Source organism: Bubalus bubalis, chromosome 5 (genome assembly GCF_019923935.1).
Source record: "Bubalus bubalis isolate 160015118507 breed Murrah chromosome 5, NDDB_SH_1, whole genome shotgun sequence".
Classification (NCBI taxonomy): Eukaryota; Metazoa; Chordata; class Mammalia; order Artiodactyla; family Bovidae; genus Bubalus; species Bubalus bubalis.
Window position 1 is genome coordinate 49,584,790 of NC_059161.1, and position 19,232 is coordinate 49,604,021.

Consider the following 19,232-nt stretch of genomic DNA (forward strand, 5'->3'; position numbering starts at 1 on the left):
ACACGTAAAATGTACACCACCAAGAGTGAACCCCAATGTAAACTATGGGCTTTGGGTGGCTGTGATGTGTGTCATTATAGGTTTTTCAGTTGTCACAAGTGTCCCACTCTGATGAGGAATGTTGATAATGGGCGATGCATGTGTGGGATAGGGAGCATATGGAAAATCTCACTATGCTCCAGTCAATTTTGCTGTGAACCTAAAACGTAAAAAAAAAAAAAAAAAACTAAGGTGTAATTTAAAAATAAAAGGAATGAGGTTGAAATGAAGTTGTTTTGGACAAAGAAAAACTGAATTTGTCACCACAGATCTTAACTAGAGGAATTTCTAAACCTATATATTTCTGGTAGAAGGGAAGTAAGTGAAGATGGGAAGTCAGAGGTTCAAGAAGGACTGAAAAGAATGCTTATATGGGCAAGTCTACAAGTACTGACAGACAAAATAATTTTAGGAGGTTAAAAATACAGTAAAAGTAAAAAATATAATAAATACATCATATATGTCAGTAGGAAAGCAGGATTCAAGTATTCTAAAATCCTTCTATGTCCAGAAAGAACTTGGAGATATATAGGTGCAGGATGTGCTGTTTTATGGTGACTGGAGGGAAATGAGGCGGTCAGATCTATCACCTGAGGAGAGCCCTGCCCACTGTGTAATGTCTACACCTGCACGTCAATGCTGGCTTCTAAGTATTTCTTTAAATAGTTCATCTATAATTTATATACTCTTTGATATATTTAATATAGCAAATATTATATTTATGATAGGTATTTAATTTAATAATAATTTAATAGTCTTAACTGAATTAATGTTCTAATTTCTAGGTACAAAACCATTGTGTAAAGAACAATTAGATTAATTATAATTGGCATCTGGTCAATCGCCTGGAGAATCCCATGGACAGAAAAGCCTGGCGGGCTATACAGTCCATGGGGTCACAAGAGTTGGACATGACTTGGCAACTAAACGACCACCACTGCCCATCACTTCATGGCAAATAGATGGGGAAGCAATGCAAACAGTGGCAGATTTTATTTTCTTGGGCTCCAAAATCACTGCGGACTGTGACTGCAGCTGTGAAATTAAAAGACACTTGCTTCTTGGAAAAAAGGCTATGACAAACCTAGACAGCATACTAAAAAGCAGAGACATCACTTTGCTGACAAAGGTGCATATAGTCAAAGCTGTGGGTTTTTCAGTAGTCATGTACATATGTGAGACTTGGACTGTAAAGAAGGCTGAGTGCTGAAGAACTGATGCTTTTGAATTGGGGTGCTGGAGAAGACACTTGAGAGTCTCTTGGATGGCAAGGAGACCAAACTAGTCAATCCTAAAGGAAATCAGGCAAGGACTGAATATTCATTGCAAGGACTGATGCTGAAGCTCCAATGCTTTGGCCACCTGATGGGAAGAGCCAACTCATTGGAAAAGACCCTGATGCTGGGAAAGATTGAAAGCAAAAGGAGAAGGGGGCAACAGAAGATGAAGGGGTTGGATGGCATCACTGACTCATTAGGCACGAGTTTGAACAAACTCCAGGAGATAGTGAAGGACAAGGAAGCCTGGCATGCTGCAGACCATTGGGTCACAAAGATGGACACAGCTACTGAACAATAATAATAATGAATTTAATGATCTCAAAAGGTTGAGTATTAAATGAAGAAGGGAACATTGTGGTTTTTAAAATGTACATACCCACCTTTCCTTTGTTTTGAGGGAAAAATCAGATTTATAAAAATGAACAACTAATAAAAAGTTGCACAATCTAGTTTCACATAGAAGATGAAATACAGCTTGCCATCAGTAAGGTTAACCAAGTTGTGTGTCTGTATCTGTAATACAGTGTGTCGATATCCAACAACAGAGTGTTGTTGACATATATTCCAGAAGTGACATGTACTTTTACTGAAATCAGCTCATACAGATGTCAGGCACTCTTAAAGAGTGCCCTGAGCTCTTGAAGAAGTCTTAGGCTCCCAGAGCACAGGTGTTGTGAGGAGCTGGAATGTGTGCTGAGAAGCAGAGATGTTCTCTTTTTCAGTGATTTCCAAGAGAATATATAGCCTGTTGGAGCAGAGCAAATTGCACTGCTAAGATGTAGAATCTATAACACAGTGAGTCAATAGCAGGGGTCAGCAAACTATAGCCCGAAGGCCATACCCCACCTGCAGCATGTTTTTGTAAACTGCTTTATTGGCATACATCCACACTTATTCATTTATATATTGTCTATGGCTATTTTCAGGCTAACTCAATAGAACTGAGTAGGTGACTGGACTGTATGACTTGCAAAGCCTAAATATTTACTGCCTGGCCCTTTACAGAAAGTTTGCAGACAGCTGGTTTATATAGTAAAGGAGTTTCTAGAAATAAGAGGCTGGAGAGAGGCTCGCATGCCAAAAAAAAAAAAAAAAAAAACACTCTATAACAGATGACTATGAATATGTATTAGATATGTAACTATAGAGTTGTCTCTGTCACTAATAAGAATAATGATAATGATAGCAAATACAGTTAAGAGTCCTTGCTTCATATCAGGCACTGTTGAAGCACTTTATTCTAAAATAACCTTATGCAAGTAAACTTGGTAAAGATGATGGGATCCAAGAGTCTCCTCTGCAAAAAAGTATGAAGCTGGACAAAATTGCCAAAAGCCATCACTTCAGGGCATGATAAATTGACCAAAGGCAAAGAACAGATTGAAAAGTGTTTATTCTCAAAACAACAACAACAATAAAAATAGCTAGAACTTAGAGTAAGAAAAGCAGAAGTCTATAACCTGCTTGCCTGGATGAGCCACAGAATGACTGAGACAACCTCTCCATGTCACCTGGGTACCTGAGAAACTGGACATCCACAAGAAAATCTGGAGATAACTTGGGAGGTTGAGAACTGGCTACAACTTTGAATGCAACTTTCCCACACATGGCAGAAGGTGGAAAGTGAAAGTGAAGTCGCTCAGTTGTGTCTGACTCTTGGCGACCCCATGGACTGTAGCCTACCAGGCTCCTCCATCCATGGGATTCTCCAGGCAAGAGTACTGGAGTGGGTTGCCATTTTCTTCTCCAGGGGATCTTCCCGACCCAGGGATAGAACCCAGGTCTCCCGCATTCCAGGCAGACGCTTTAACCGCTGAGCCACCAGGGAAGGAAAGAAGCCTTATAGGTTCAATGTGTTCGAGCAACACTTTTGCCCACGTCATTGGCTGGTCACTAAGCTGTGCAGCCAATAAATGGAGAAGCTGAGTTCAGAACCCAGCAACTGCTTCCAGAATCTGTTTTCTTTTCAGTCTGAATCTCTGCCTCACTAAATCTCCCCAGTCTAAGTTTTGCCTTAGATTAGCTCTGTGCACTTTGTTAACCTCTCATAGTACACCTAAAATATCTCCAGTTAATTTCAATAGCCCCTAGTACACAAATCTGATACCACTGAGCACAAGCATGCCAGCAGCCTGACATTACCTCTTGCCACCAGGTGCCTACAGGTGAAACCAAATTCATCACTTAACTGGAAAAAAAAAATCACAAACTGTTGAAAAAATGCAAAACCAGTGAATCTGCCAACATGGTTCACACAGAGAACTGGGAATCCAACATCCAAAGAAATAGCAGGATACTGTTGCTACCAGCTGTGCTCCCATTTAAGATGCCATTTGTGGAAAATATTTATTATAGTCTTCCATTTTCTCTGCGCAAAATGAAAGAAAACTGAGGAATGCCAAATTACATTGTTTTAAAAAATCCTGCCATAGAGCATCTCCGCTCTTACAAGCTATTCTCTGAAGACATTATTGATGTTCTACCAGGTTGATGGAGTAATATAATTTGCTAGCAGGAAGAAAGGCTGGCAAAGAGACCTATGTTCATTAGAGCAATATCTTTACAATGACTTATTCCATTTTTCCTTATTTTTCAAGATCACACATATCACAGGGAAGAACAGTTGACTTGCTATGTCCTGGATATTTCAGTATTTTTACAGTTGGAAATAGATTTTTTAACACTTCTGTAAATTACATCTATTCTGGCTAGAAAGGGCTCTTTATACTGCTGAGGAAAAGAACTCTCTGAACACCTATGTGGCTTCTGTTTACAGGCAGCTTCCCAGGATTCACTAGTGGTAAAGAACCTGCCTGCCAATGCAGGAGACTGAGTCACAGGCTTAGTCCCTGGGTTGGGAAGATCCCCTGGAGGAGGGCATGGCAACCCACTCCAGTGTTCTTGCCTGGAGAATCCCATGGACAGAGGAATCTGGGGTCGCAAAGAGTCAGAGATGACTGAAGTGATTTAGCACACATGCACCATCATTTTAGACTCAACAAGTTCCTGTGGGGCAGTCTTTTCTTTAAGCAGTTCATCAAGCCCATCAAGCTGGGGCTGGGCCAGCTCTAGAACTGACATCAAAGTTTTGAAGTAAGTGCCATTTGTCTTCACTCGTTTCATATCTCCTCCTTTTTAAAACTCTTCCCTTCAGGTTGGGACTCACCAGTGGTCTTGTCAGTGGTACCTCACATAAGCTGTCTTCCCCAAGAAAGAACCCGCTTCACCCAATCAAAACTCCCAATCTTCCTTTTGAATAGTCTGATTTCATCAAGGTGTTAAAAAATTCAATCCTATTAAATTATATTTGTTAATGATTGGTAATTTCAGAGAGGTGTTTGCATTCTGAAGAAGAAATTTTCATTAACCCAAAGGATTTCTAATGGATAAAATTCAGAACAATATAACCAGGTGATGCATTCTCATTAGTGAGAAGGAAAAGTATTTGGGGGCACAAGTACCTCTCAGGAATTTTTGTTTAAAACTCTGGTGAGTTGAGGTTCACAGGTGTGGTAGTTGAGCACTAGCCGTGGGACAGCCAAGGTGAGCAGTGTGCTGGTCGCACCCTCAGCCTTGCTACTGAAATGTCCATTAGCTTGTTTCGTCCTGTGAGGTCATGTAAAGTGCCAGGAAGGGCCTCAAACCGCCTGACCAGACTCCACAACAGTGACTAGAAAGAGAGAACCCTTTAGGCCCTTTCTTCTACTTTCTAAACTGTTGGGATTTGAAAGACTTGTTACTATGAGGTCTGTCATCTGCCTTCCTCTCCTTCTACCAATCTTTCATGGCATTTGGCTGGCCAGATGATATTCTTGGTACGTGCTTTGCTTACAGTTGTTAGAATGAATAATAAACTGTTCAGAGTTAGAAGGAATCAGAGATCATCTACTTCAGCCCCTTGAATTTAAAGATAGTGTAAAACCCAGAAAAGTTGCTCAGAGTCCACTAACTTGTGCTAAGCCATGTAGCGTTAGGGTGACACCACCCTAAAAGCAAAAAGCAAACAGGAACTAAAGAGCCTCTTGATGATGAAGTTGAAAGAGGAAGGTGAAAAATCTGGCTTAAAACTCAACATTCAAAAAACTAAGATGGCATCCTGTCCCATCACTTTATGGCAAATAGATGGGGAAAAAATGGAAACAGTGACAGACTTTATTTTCTTGGGCTCCAAAATCACTGTGGATGGTGACTGCAGCCGTGAAATTAAAAGATGCTTGCCCCTTGGAAGGAAAATTGTGACAAACCTAGACAGCATATTAAAAAGCAGAGACATCACTTTGCTGACCAAGGTCTCTATAGTCAAAGCTATGGTTTTTCCAGTAGTCATGTATGGATTTGAAGGGTTGGACCACAAAGAAGGCTGTGCACTGAAGAATTGATGTTTTCAAACTGTCATACTGGAGAAGACTCTTGAGAGTCCCTTGGACAGCAAGGAGATCAAACCAGTCAATCCTAAAGGAAATCAACCCTGAATATTCATTGGAAGGACTGATGCTGACACTGAAGCTCCAGTACTTTGGCCATCTGATGTGAAGAGTGGATTCATTGGAAAAGACCCTGATGCTGGGAAAGATTGAGGGCAGTAGGAGAGGGGAGCAACAGAGGATGAGATGGTTGGATGGCATCATTGACTCAATGGACATGAGTTTGAGCAAACTCTGGGACATGGTGAAAAGGAGTCAGAAAGAGTCAGATTTGACTGAGCAACTGAGCAAAAACAACAACGTGGCATGATAATCTGCCACTGGTTAGCGACCTTTCAGGGAAGCCTGGAGTGCTGTGGTCCATGGGGTTGCAAAGAGTTGGACGTGACTGAGCAACTGAAGTAGACTGAGAGATAAATGTCACCATTACCATTCAGGTATAAATGGAAAGTTGTTGAACAGAGCAGGTAAGGGCATTCCAAACCAAACAGAGAGCAAGAATGGCACCAGAACCCAATGAAATTTAGCATAGACCTGGGATTATTAGTAGTTTGCAACTTTGCAGTCTATGGGCAAGGAAAGATTCCAAGACAAAAATAAATTTTAGGCCAATGAAAGAACTCAAAAAAGTCAATCTTTGACCACTGAATTCAATGAACAGAGAACATGTGACTAGGGTAATACAAACAGGGAATGACCCCGGATCTTTTACTGAGAGCCCAAATCCTTTAATGGCTATGGAATATTATTTACATTTGAGTAGAATTGTGTGGCCTGTGTTTTGGAAATTTCCTTCCAAAACTTAAATACTGGTGCCAGACAGGTAAGGTCTAAAGTAAAAAGACTTTCATAAGCTTCCCATCATACCTATTTCCACCACTGTCCAATTTTATTCAACACTAATAGCTGATTTCTCTTAGCCTCTCTCAAAACGTTGCTGGAGCAAGGACTATATCAATTGGCTAATGGATTTCCCTGCTCAGGCATGTGAACTTTCTAGTTGAAAAGCAAAAACTCCTCACATATTCTTGATCAAAGAAAAATCCCCATCATTGATATGACATACACCCTGGGAGAGAGAAACCAGGAGAACCCATTTATCTGATCGGTCTTTTGTTAATTCATTTACTTATTCATTCATTCACTATTTACTGAGCACCCGTTATATGCCAGGCATTATGGAGATATGGCTTCCCTGGTGGCTCAGATGGTAAAGCATTTGCCTGCAATGTGGGAGACTCAGGTTCGATCCCTGGGTCAGGAAGATCCTCTGGAGAAGGAAATGGCAACCCATTCCAGTACCCTTGCCTGGAATCTCCCATGGATGGAGGAGCTTGGTATGCTACAGTCCATGGGGTCACAAAGAGTTGGACATGACTGAGCGACTTCACTTTCCTTTTTCCTTTTCATGGAGATAAAGAGGAAATAAAGCAGATAATGGTTCTTCTCTTCACGATGCTTACATCACTGGGGATGGGCCAGAAATGGTGAAGTACTGACAAGTCTGGTGAGTACCAGGTAAGCTTCTGCAGGGGTCTGTAGCAGGGGCTTCCCTGATGGCTTAGTGATCAAGAACGCCAGTGTAGATGTGGGTTTGATCCCTGGGTCTGGAAGATCCCCTGGAGAAGGAAATGGCAACCCACTCCAGTATTCTTGCCTGGAGAATTCCATGGACAGAGGAGCCTGGCGGGCTACAGTCCACGGGGTCGCAAAAGAGTTGGACACAACTGAGCGACTAAACAACAACAGATAGCAGGAAAAGTGAAGTCGCTCAGTAGTGTCCGACTCTTTGTGACCCCATGGACTGCAGCCTACGAGGCTCCTCCGTCCATGAGATTTTCCAGGCAATAGTCCTGGAGTGGGCTGCCATTTCCTTCTCCAGGGGATCTTCCCAACCCAGGGATCGAACCCGGGTCTCCGGCATTGTAGACAGATGCTTTACCGTCTGAGCCACCAGGGAAGCTCAGTTATCAGGAGACCTACTCTAAACTGGAAGGTCAGGAAAAACCTTCTGAGAACAGGAAACAGTTGGGGTCTGATCGATGAGTCAAAATTAGACTGATGAATATTCTGGGCAGAAGGAACGGTAAGTACAAAGGTCATTGGGCACAAGACAACACTTGTATTCAAAAAACTGATGAAAAGTCAATGTTCTGAGTATGGAATGCAGGTGACACAGATCATATTGATTTGCAGAGAGAAAGAGAGAACACGTTACGGTACCTGCTGTATCAGCTTAGTCAACCCCAGTGGCTCATGAGGCCACATGAGCCTGCCCTCACCCACCCACTCGTGTGTCACGTCCAAGCCAGGGGGAGTGCCTATAGGCAGTACAGCAAAGCTCGGACAAGGCAGGACCTGAGGCTCCAGAGCAATGGTACCTTTCACACCCAGCTACAAACCAGGCCAGCCAGCACCCAATAAATGTGAAGGCTTTAAAAAGAGGGAGGCACAAGCACAATTAAAGACAGAGTGGCAGCCAAATTTTGGAAGCAGGAATTGCCACAGACAAGCCACGATGGGTGGTGAATGCGCTTACAATGTGATACTCTGGCACCGCTGCTTGAGTCATTTCCACTGAAACAGCGAACTTTAAGAAAAACATTTGAGCATCTTTATGGATCAACCAAAAATTGAAACTTAGCAACAGGGCCGAATTTGAATCCAAGACTCTATGACTCTCTGTTCTGTTTAACCATCAGACCTCATTATTTTCCACTATGGAATAAAGAATTTTTTGCCTAAATCACTGTACATGTGTACTGCATCTCTACTAAGTTGCTTCAGTCATGTCTGACTCTTTGTGACCCTGGACTGTAGCCCGTCAGGCTTCCCTGACCACGGGATTCTCCAGGCAAGAATACTGGAGTGGATTGCCATGCCCTCCTCCAGGGGATCTTCTCAAGCCAGGGATGGAACCCATGGCTCTTATGGCTCCTGCAACTGGTAGGTGGGTTCTTTACCATTGGCGCCACCTAGGAAGCCCCAATTCACTGTATATTCCTGAGTAAATCTTATTTATCAGTTGAAAAAGTACTGCATCTACCTCAAAAGCCCAGGAAGTAGAAAGACAAGTGATGCAGATGAATCCATTCTGTAATTAGACATATATTTGGTGTTTGTCATTAAGAAAAGATGCACAGGAGACAGGAAGAAAGGAGGCAGCTTCAGTGAGCTACTCAGCTCAGCTCTCTTTAGAGAGCTGTGTCATTACAAAGGGATGTCCCTATCAGACAAGCAATTCCTCCCCAGCATCTAAGAATTCAGTCATTTTCTCAAACTGGCTTTTTTTGGCTCATTCCCAAGGGACCTCTTTATGAAACTGTTTTGGGCATTTTGCAGGGAATGAAATCAGCTGGGTAAAAGACAACTTCTTATTTCACCTAGGCGAAGAGGTCTGGCAAGCACAGCAAGAGCCTTTCCAGATCCCTCTTGGGCACCAAAGTACTTCTTGCAACACTAGTTAATGCAGGGGATCAGTTTATCCCACTGACTCCGTGACCCTGCAAGATGGCATATGGAAACGGCAGGAGTCCCAGCGTGGGGCACTGCGACACGTGTCTCTGTCGCTAACCAAGGTTTATGTGCTCACAGTCTGTGTTTTTCTTGAGTAGGGATGTGGAGCAGGGCTCAGCCAGATGGATTATCATTTTCTATAGTTAATGAGTTTATCTGTCTCTTAGGAAAGAAATGCAGAGAGAGAAGGGTGAGGGGAGGGAGGGAAACAACGTGTCCATACTCATATGAGCATCGGTGGACATTTGTCCTGTAGAAATTCAATTCATTAAACAGAAATGCTCGTCTTTTTAGCCTCTAGCCAGGTTGCGTCTGATACCCAGAAGGTCACATGTGTTTGGAAGCCAGTGAAGAAGTGACACTGAGCAGCTTCTGCAGGTCAGGCAGGCTCCTCCCCTCCCCCCACACTCCCCTCTTGCTTTTCTCCCCAGAATCACTGCCTGACTCTCTCTTCTCTGAGCCGCTCCCTCCTCCCATCAGTAGCTCTTTTCTCATTTTTCCTGATTAGCTTTCATTGTCAGGCCCAATGACACAGAACCACCTGATTAGATTTTTGAAAACATTCTAATCTGAAAACAAGTCTATGTGTCTGTGTTAGTGGCACATGTAAATTTCTTCTCCAAAAAGCTGCTCTGAGGAGTTCTGTTCATGTCACTGTTCTTGGCTTTTTCTCAAATATGGATCAAAGACTGCTGTGTGCCTAGGGGCTTTACATCTCTCCCTCCCCTCCACCCCCACCTTCCTCACCCCCCACCCCCACCCTGCAGCTTCCTTCAGTCCTGGAATATTTACTGAGTACTGAGAATTAGTCAAGCACTCTTCTAGGCCTGGGTACTGTTCTACAAAAGCATTACCTCAGTTAATCCTTACAGTAATGTGAGTTTAACATTAATATTCCCATTCTATATGAGAAAACTGTATCTCATAGAAGTTACATAATTATCCCAAATCACATAACTACTATAGTGCAAAACTGGTCTATCTCTACCAGTTAGTCTTTTTACAGTGCTGTAAGCTATTAGGCCCCTTCATGGATCACAGCCTTGTTGTGGTGAAGGAGCTTTGACGCCGTGAACCATGCCGTGCAGGGCCACCCAAGATGGACGAGTCAGAGTGGAGAGTTCTGACAAAACGTGGTCCACTGGAGGAGGGAATGGCAAACTCCTACAGTATTCTTGCCGTGAGAACCCCATGAACAGTACAAAGAGGCAAAAAGATAAGATCCGAAAGATGAGTACCCCAGGTCAGAAGGTGTCCAACGTGCTACTGGGGAAGATCAAAGGGCAACTACTAACAGCTCTAGAAAGAGTGAAGCCGCTGGGCCAAATCAGAAACGATGCCCAGGTGTGGATCTGTCTGGTGGTGAAAATAATGTCCAGTGCTGTAAAGAACAATACTGCATAGGAATCTGTGGTATTAAGTCCATGAATCAAGATAAATCGGATGTGGTCAAGCAGGAGACGGTGAGAGTGAACATCAATATCTTAGGAATCAGTGAACTAAAATGGATGGAATGGGTGAATTTAATTCAGATGACCATTATATCTACTACTACTATGGGCAAGAATCCCTTAGAAGAAATGTGAATAGCCCTCAGAGTCGACAGAAGACTCTGAAATGCAGTACTTGGTTGCAATCTCAAAAAAACCCAGAATGGACTCCATTTGTTTTCAAGGCAAAACAGTCAACATCACAGTAATCCAAGTCTGTGCCCAAACCACTCATGCCAGAGAAGCTGAAGTTGACCAGGTCTATGAAGACCTGCAAGATCTTCTAGAATTAACACCAAAAAAGATGTCCTTTTCATCATAAGGGATTGGAATGCAAAAGTAGGAAAGCAAGAGCTACCTGGAGTAACAGGCAAGTTTGGACTTGGAGTACAAAATGAAGCAAGGCAAAGGCTAACAGAATTTTGTCAGGAGGATACACTGGTCATAGCAAAACATCCTTTTCCAACAACTCAAGAGACAACTCTATACATGGACATCACCAAATGGTCAATACCGAAATCAGATTGCTTATATTCTTTGCACTCAAAGATGGAGAAGCTTTATACAGTCAGCAAAAACAAGACCTGGAGTTGATTGTGACTCATATCATCAGCTCCTTACTGCAAAATTTAAGCTTAAATTGAAGAAAGTAGGGAAAACCACTAGGCCATTCAGGTATGACTTGAATCAAATCCCTTATGATTATACAGTGGAGGTGATGAATAGATTCAAGGGATTAGATACAATAGAGAGTGTGCCTGAAGAAATATGGACAGAGGTTTGTAACACTGTACAGGAGGCAGTGAGCAAAACCATCCCAAATGGGAGAAAAATGCAATAAGGCAAAATGGTTGTCTGAGGAGGCTTTACAAATATCTGAGGAAAGAAGAAAAGTGAAAAGCAAGGGAGAAAGGGAAGGATATATGCAACTGAATGCAGAGTTTCAGGGAATATCAAGGAGAGATAAGAAAGTTTTCTTAAGTGAACAGTGCAAGGAAATAGAGGAAAACAGTAGCATGAGAAAGATGTGATCTCTTCAAGAAAATTATAGAGATATCAAGGGAACATCTGATTTCATGAAGAATGGGCACAAAAAAGGACAGAAACAGCATGGACCTAACAGAGGCACAAGAGATTAAGAAGCGGTGGCAGGAATACACAGAAGAACTATACAAAAAAGATCTTAATGACTGGGATAACCATGATGGTGTGGTCGCTCACCTAGAGCCAGACATCCTGGAGTGTGAAGTCAACTGGGCGTTAGGAAGTATTACTGCCAACAAAGCTAGTGGAAGTGATGGAATTCAAGTTATTTAAAATCCAAAAAAATGATGCTGTTAAAGTGCTGCACTCAATATGGTAGCAAATTTGGAAAACTCAGCAGTGGCCACAGGACTGGAAAAGGTCAGTTTTAATTTCAGTCCCAAAGAAGGGCAGTGCCAAAGAATGTTCAGACTACCAGACAATTGCCCTCATTTCCCATGCTAGAAGGATTATGTTCAAAATCCTTCAAGCTATCTTCAGCAGTGCATGTACCAAGAAATTCTAGATGTATAGTCTGGGTTTAGAAAAGGCATATTGTCAACATTTGTTGGATTAGAGAGAAAGCAAGGGAATTCCAGAAAAGCATCTACTTCTGCTTCATTGACTATACTAAAGCCTTTGACTGTGTGGATCACAACAAACTGGAAAATTCCTCAAGATATGGGAATACCAGACCACCTTACCTATTTCCTGAGAAACCTGTATGCAGGTCAAGAAGCAAGAGTTAGAACCAGACATGGAACAAAACCTGTATGCAGGTCAAGAAGCAAGAGTTAGAACCAGACATGGAACAACTAACTGGTTCAAAACTGGGAAAGGAGTATGTCAAGGCTGTGTATCGTCACCCTGCCTATTTTACTTATACACAGAGTACAGCCTGTGAAATGCTGGGCTGGATGAGTCACAGGCTGGAATCAAGGTTTCCAGAAGAAATATCAACAACCTTAGATATACAGGTGATACCACTCTAATGGCAGGAAGTGAAGAGGAAATAAAGAACCTTTTGATGAAGGTGAAAGAGGAGAGCGAAAAAGCTGGCTTAAAACTCAACATTCAAAAAATGAATATCATGGGATCCGGTCCCATTACTTCATGGCAAATAGAAGTGGAAAAGGTAGAAGCAGTGACAGATTTTTTTTCCTTGGGCTTTAAAATCACTTGCAGGTGTTGTATGCAGCCATGAAACTAGAAGATACTTCCTCTTAGAAGGAAAGCTATGACAAACCTAGACAGTGTATTAAAAAACAAAGACATTACTTTACCGACAAAGGTTTGTATAATCAAAGTTGTGGTTTTTTTCAGTACTCATGTACAAATGTGAGAGTAGGCTGAGCACCAAAGAATTGATGCTTTCAAACTGTGATGCTGGAGAAGACTCTTAAGAGTCCCTTGAACAGCAAGGAGATCAAACCAGTCAGTCCTAAAAGAAATCAACCTTGAATATTCATTGGAAGGACTGATGCTGAAGCTGAAGCTCCAATACTTTGGTTACCTGATGCGAAGAGTCAACTCATTGGAAAAGACCCTCATGGGGTCTTTGAAGGCAGATTTAAGGCGGGAGGAGAAGGGCATGACTCTCTCAGAGTTTGAGCAAACTCTGAGAGATAGTGAAGGACAGGGAAGCCTGGTGTGCTATAGTCCGTGGCGTTTCAAAGAGTTGGACACATGAGTGACTGAATGATAACAACAAACACGCAAGGGAACTCCCATCAGGCTATCAGCTGATTTCTCAACAGAAACTCTACAAACCAGAACAGAAGGGCATGATATATTTAAAGTGATGAAAGGGAAGAACTTACAACCAAGAAAACTCCACCCAGCAAGATTCTCATTCAGATCTGATGAAGAAATCAAAAGCTTTCTAGACAAACAAAACTTAAGAGAATTTAGCACCACCAAACCAGCTTTACAACAAATGCTAAAGGAACTCCTCTAGGCAGGAAACAGAAGGAAAAGACTTACAGAAAATAAACCCAAAACAATTAAGGAAATGGTAACAAAATCACTGCAGATGGTGATTGCAGCCATGAAATTAAAAGACGCTTACTCCTTGGAAGGGAAGTTATAACCAACCTAGACAGCACATTAAAAAGCAGAGACGTTACTTTGCCAACAAAGGTCCATCTAGTCAAGGCTATGGTTTTTCCAGTGGTCATGTATGGATGTGAGAGTTGGAGTATAAAGAAAGCTGAGCATCGAAGAATTAATGCTTTTGAACTGTGGTGTTGGAGAAGACTCTTGAGAGTCCCTTGGACTGCAAGGAGATCCAACCAGTCCATTCTAAAGGAGATCAGTCCTGGGTGTTCATTGGAAGGAGTGATGTTGAAGCTGAAACTCCAATACTTTGGCCACCTGATACGAAGTGCTGACTCATTTAAAAAGACCCTGATGCTGGGAAAGATTGAGGGCAGGAGGAGAAGGGGACGACAGAGGATGAGATGGTTGGATGGCATCACTGACTCAATGCACATGGGTTTGAGTGGGCTCCGGGAGTCAGTGATGGACAGGGAGGCCTGGCGTGCTGCGGTTCATGGGGTTGCAAAGAGTTGGACATGACTGAGCAACTGAACTGAACTGAACAGGATCATACATATCAATAATTACCTTAAATGTAAATGGATCAAATCCTGCAACCAAAAGGCACAGACTTGGCAGATGAACACATGTGCATGCATGCAACCTCACTTGCCACACCACTCTGCTTGAGCCCCTAAGCTGTATGTAATTATTTTATATTGTTAGGTTAATCATGTTCCCATTATGGCTTGCAGTTATAATTATCTTTTATTTTTTGCCTGGCTGTTGATTGTGAAATTTGATAAATATCTTTTACTATTATGATTATGTAATTATTATTCAATGCCATTATATCATGATTAGTAAAGAGAAATATAATAGCATTCTCTATCACCAAAACTTCCATCTAATAGAAAAACTTGTAATCACTTTTTAAAATCTAGATGCATATCATAATTACCTTGGAATTTTTTGAAAAGTACAAATACCTAGGTATTTGCTGCTTACTAAAAAAAAAAAAAGTTGCAAACAGCCACAAGATCTAGAAAACAATTGCCGAAGACCACACTTCTGTCATTTTGGCCAAACTTACCTACACAAGACACACTGACAATAGTGCTATCTGCAAGTGTAAAGGTCAAGACTACACACAGGAATGCCCTGATACGACAGGAAGCATACTGCTTGGGTTGGGAAGTCTGATTTTCTTTTGGGGATTTAGATGATGAATTATCTGGAAGTTGGTATTATGTATGATAAGCAAACACCCTCTTTCAACAACACAAGAGACGACTCTACACATGGACATCACCAGATGGTCAACACCAAAATCAGATTGATTATATTCTTTGCAGCTTAAGATGGAGAAGCTCTAGACAGTCAGCAAAAACAGGACCGGGAGATGACTGTGGCTCAGATCATGAACTCCTTATTTCAAAATTAAGACTTAAATTGAAGAAAAGTAGGAAAAGCCACTAGGCCATTCAGGTATGACCTGAATCAAATCCCTTATTATTATACAATGGAAGTGACATATAGATCCAAGAAATTAGATCTGATAGAGTGCCTGAAGAACTGTGGATGGAGGTTTGTAACACTGTACAGGAGACAGTGACCAAAGCCATCCCCAAGAAAAATAAATGCAGTAAGGCAAAATGTTTGTCTGAGGAGGACTTACAAATAGCTGAGAGAAGAAGAGAAGTGAAAGTCAAAGGAGAAAAGGAAAGATATATCCATCTAAATGCAGAGTTCCAAAGAACAGCAAGGAGAGATAAGAAAGCCTTCTTAAGTGAACAGTGCAAAGAAACAGAGGAAAAGAATGGGAAAGACTAGAGGTCTCTTCAAGAAAATCAGAGACACCAAGGGAACATTTCATGCAAAGACAGGCAAAATAAAGGAGAGAAATGGTGTGGACCGAACAGAAGCACAATATATTGCATATCTGGAAAACTCAGCAGTAGCCACAGGACTGGAAAAGGTCAGCTTTCATTGCAGTCCTGAAGAGGGGCAAGGCCAAAGAATATTCAAACTGCCGTATAACTTCACTCATTTCACATGCTAGTAAAGTAACGTGCAAAATCCTTCAAGCTAGGCTTCAACAGTACATGAACCACAAACTTCCAGATGTACAAGCTGGATTAGAAAAGGCAGAGGGACCAGATGATCTGGTTCCAGATTTGCCAACATCTGTTGGATCATAGAAAAAACCAAGTGAATTCCAGAAAAACATCTACTTCGGCTTCATTGACTACACTAAAGCCTTTTCTGGATCATAAGACAGTGGAAACTTCTTAAAGAGATGGGAATAGCAGACCACCTTACCTGCCTCCTCAGAAACCTGTATGCAGGTCAAGAAACAACAGTTAGAACCAGACATGGAACAATGAACTGGTTCAAAATTGAGAAAGGAGAAAGTCAAAACTGTATATTGTCACCCTGCTTATTTAACTTCTGTGCATAGTACATCATGCAAAATGGATGAAGCACAAGCTGGTTTAAAGACTGCTGGGAGAAATAGCAATAACCTCAGATATGCAGATAACACCACCCTAATGGCAGAAAGTGAAAAGGAACTATAGAGTCTTTTGATGAAAGTGAAAGAGAGTGAAAAGCTGGCTTAAAACTCAGCATTCAAAAAATGAAGATCATAGAATCTGTTCCCATCACTTCATGGCAAATAGGTGGGGAAACAATGGAAACAGTGACAGACTTTATTTTCTTGGGCTCCAAAATCACTGCAGATGGTGACTGCAGCCATGAAATTAAAAGATGCTTGCTCCTTGGAAGAAAAGCTATAGGAAACGTAGACAGTGAATTAAAAAGCAGAGATATCACTTTGCCAACCAAGGTCCCATCTAGTCAAAGCTATGGTTTTTCCAGTAGTCATGTACAGATGTGAGAATTGGGCCATAAAGAAGGCTGAGTGCCTAAGAATTGATGCTTTTGAATTGTGATGCTGGTGAAGACTCTTGACAGTCCCTTGAATAGCATGATGATCAAACCAGTCAATCCCAAAAAGAAATCAACCCTGAATATTCACTGGAAGGACTGATACTGAAGCTCCAATAGTTGACCACCTGATGCAGATAGCCAACTCACTGGAAAAGACCCTGATGCTGGGAAAGATTGAGGGCAGGAGGAAAAGGGGGTGACAGAGGATGAGATGGTTGGATGGCATCACTGACTCAATGGACATGAGTTGGAGCAAACTCCCGGGAGATAGTGAAGGACAGGGAAGCCTGGTTTGCTGCAGTCCATGGGTTCACAAAGAATTAGGCATGACTGAGGCACTGAACAGCAACAACATGATAAGCAAAGATTCTGTTGTTTCAACATTTCTAAAAAGAAAATATAATAAGTTTATTAGGACTAATTGGGCTGATTAAACAACTTATTTAATAGAAATTCTAAATTTTGGATTCTTTTAGTAAGACAGATTGATTTTTTTTTTTTATATAAGTGTGTACAATAACAGAGTGTTGGCTACTAGAATCTTGCCAGATAGAGACTCTGCCAGGGCCTACTTTAATAAATAGTGAGGAATTGTCCATGATTAGCAGTGTTTATTTGGGATAGCATGCTTAAAGGCAGTATTAATGAGTATGTCCCCTATAATTTCCTACATATTCATCATTTGCTTTTTAGAAAACATTTTTTTTTCTTCTATAGATACTGGAAATGTGAAAATCAGCCCAAGTCTTCTCTAAACTACCATACATTCAAAACCCATCAGGCCAAATCAATGGGATTTGATATGCACAAAACTCTTGTATATTTTGATCTGAATTTGGAAGGAAATGCAGTGTAGTCACTGTATGTTCAGGCAGCTCTTTTTTCTAAATTTATTTTTATTGAAGGATAACTGCTTTACAGAATTTTGTTGTTTTCTGTCAAACCTCAACATGAATCAGCCATAGGTATACATATATCCCCTCCCTTTTGAAACTCCCTCTCATCTCCCTCCACATCCCACCCTTCTAGGTTGTTACAGAGCTCCTGTTTGAGATTCCTGAGCCCATACAGCAAATTCCCGTTGGCTATCTATTCTACATATGGTAGTATAAGTTTCCATGTTACTCTTTCCATACATCTCACCCTCTTCTCCCCTCTCTCCAAGCCCATAAGTCTATTCTCTGTCTGTTTCTCCATTGCTGCCCTGTAAATAAATTCTTCAGTACCATTTTTCTAGATTCTGTATATGTGTGTTAGAATACGATATTTATCTTTCTCTTTCTGACTCATTTCACACTGTATAATAGATTCTAGGTTCATCCACCTCATCAGAACAGACTCAAATGCATCCCATTTTATGGCTGAGTAATATTCCATTGTGTGTATGTACCACAATTTCTTTATCCACTCATCTGTCAGTGGACATCTAGGTTGCTTCCATGTTCTAGCTATTGTAAATAGTGCTGCAACGAACAATGGGATACATGTGTCTTTTTCAGGTTTGGTTTCCTCCGGGTATATGCCTAGGAGTGGGATTGCTGGGTCATACAGTGGTTTTATTCCTAGTTTTTTAAGGAATCGCCACACAGTCTTCCATAGTGGCTGTATCAATTTACATTCCCACCAACAGTGCAAGAGGGTTCCCTTTTCTCCACACCCTCTCCGGCATTTATTGTTTGTAGACTTTTTGGTGATGGTCATTCTGACTGGTGTGAGGTGATATCTCATTGTGGTTTTGACTTGTGTTTCTCTAATAATGAGCAATGTTGAGCATCTTCTCATGTTTTTTTTTTTAATTGAAGGATAATTGATTTACAGAATTGTGTTGGTTTCTGCCAAACATCAACATGAATCAGCCATAGGTATACATATGTCCCCTCCCTCTTGAACCTCCCTCCTGCCTCCCTCCCTATTCTAACCATCTAGTTTGTTACAGAGTCCCATTTTGAGTTCCCCGAGTCATACAGCAAATTCCCACTGGTGCTGATGAAATTATTTGCAGGGCAGCAACGGAGACACAGACATAGAGAACAGATTTATGGAGGTGGGGGAGGAAGGAGAGGGTGGATGTATGCAGAGAGTAACAGGCAGCTCTTTTACTACAACTTGATCACTGCCCTAGTCTCTCAATTCCAGTCAGGCAGCAAATAGCTGGTAAAGTGAGGAGTCTCAGTGTTTCTTTCTCCTTTCTGTCTCTCTCTACAGAAGGCATCACTGTTCTGATTAGTCTGCCAAAAATGAAAGGCCATGATGAAAGTGCAAAGCCCCTAAAAAATCATGATGAATCTGAAAGGAGACATATCTATACTGGCTAGTGCACTCAGGAGCCAGACGATCGAGGAAATTGCTTCTTTGTTAGCATGAGTGAAAGTTTTCAAAACAGTCACTACAAGGAACTCTCTATTCAAGTACCAGATTGCTGGACACAGAACATGAGGGGATTTGGTGTATGTTTTCTTTTAAACAGGGCC

At 41.6% G+C, this 19,232-nt stretch overlaps 2 protein-coding genes across 3 annotated transcripts in view; one reads left to right on the top strand and one right to left on the bottom strand.

Moving 5' to 3' along the window:
- Positions 1 to 981, top strand: part of LOC123465798 — a 68,536-nt gene extending 67,555 nt beyond the window's left edge. Inside the window, exon 3 of the transcript XR_006641096.1 lies at positions 825 to 981. The gene's annotated coding sequence lies outside the window, so the exon portion shown is untranslated. The remainder of the gene's footprint in view (positions 1 to 824) is intronic.
- Positions 1 to 19,232, bottom strand: part of SMYD3 (SET and MYND domain containing 3) — a 750,237-nt gene that overhangs the window by 32,416 nt on the left and 698,589 nt on the right. The window lies entirely within an intron of this gene.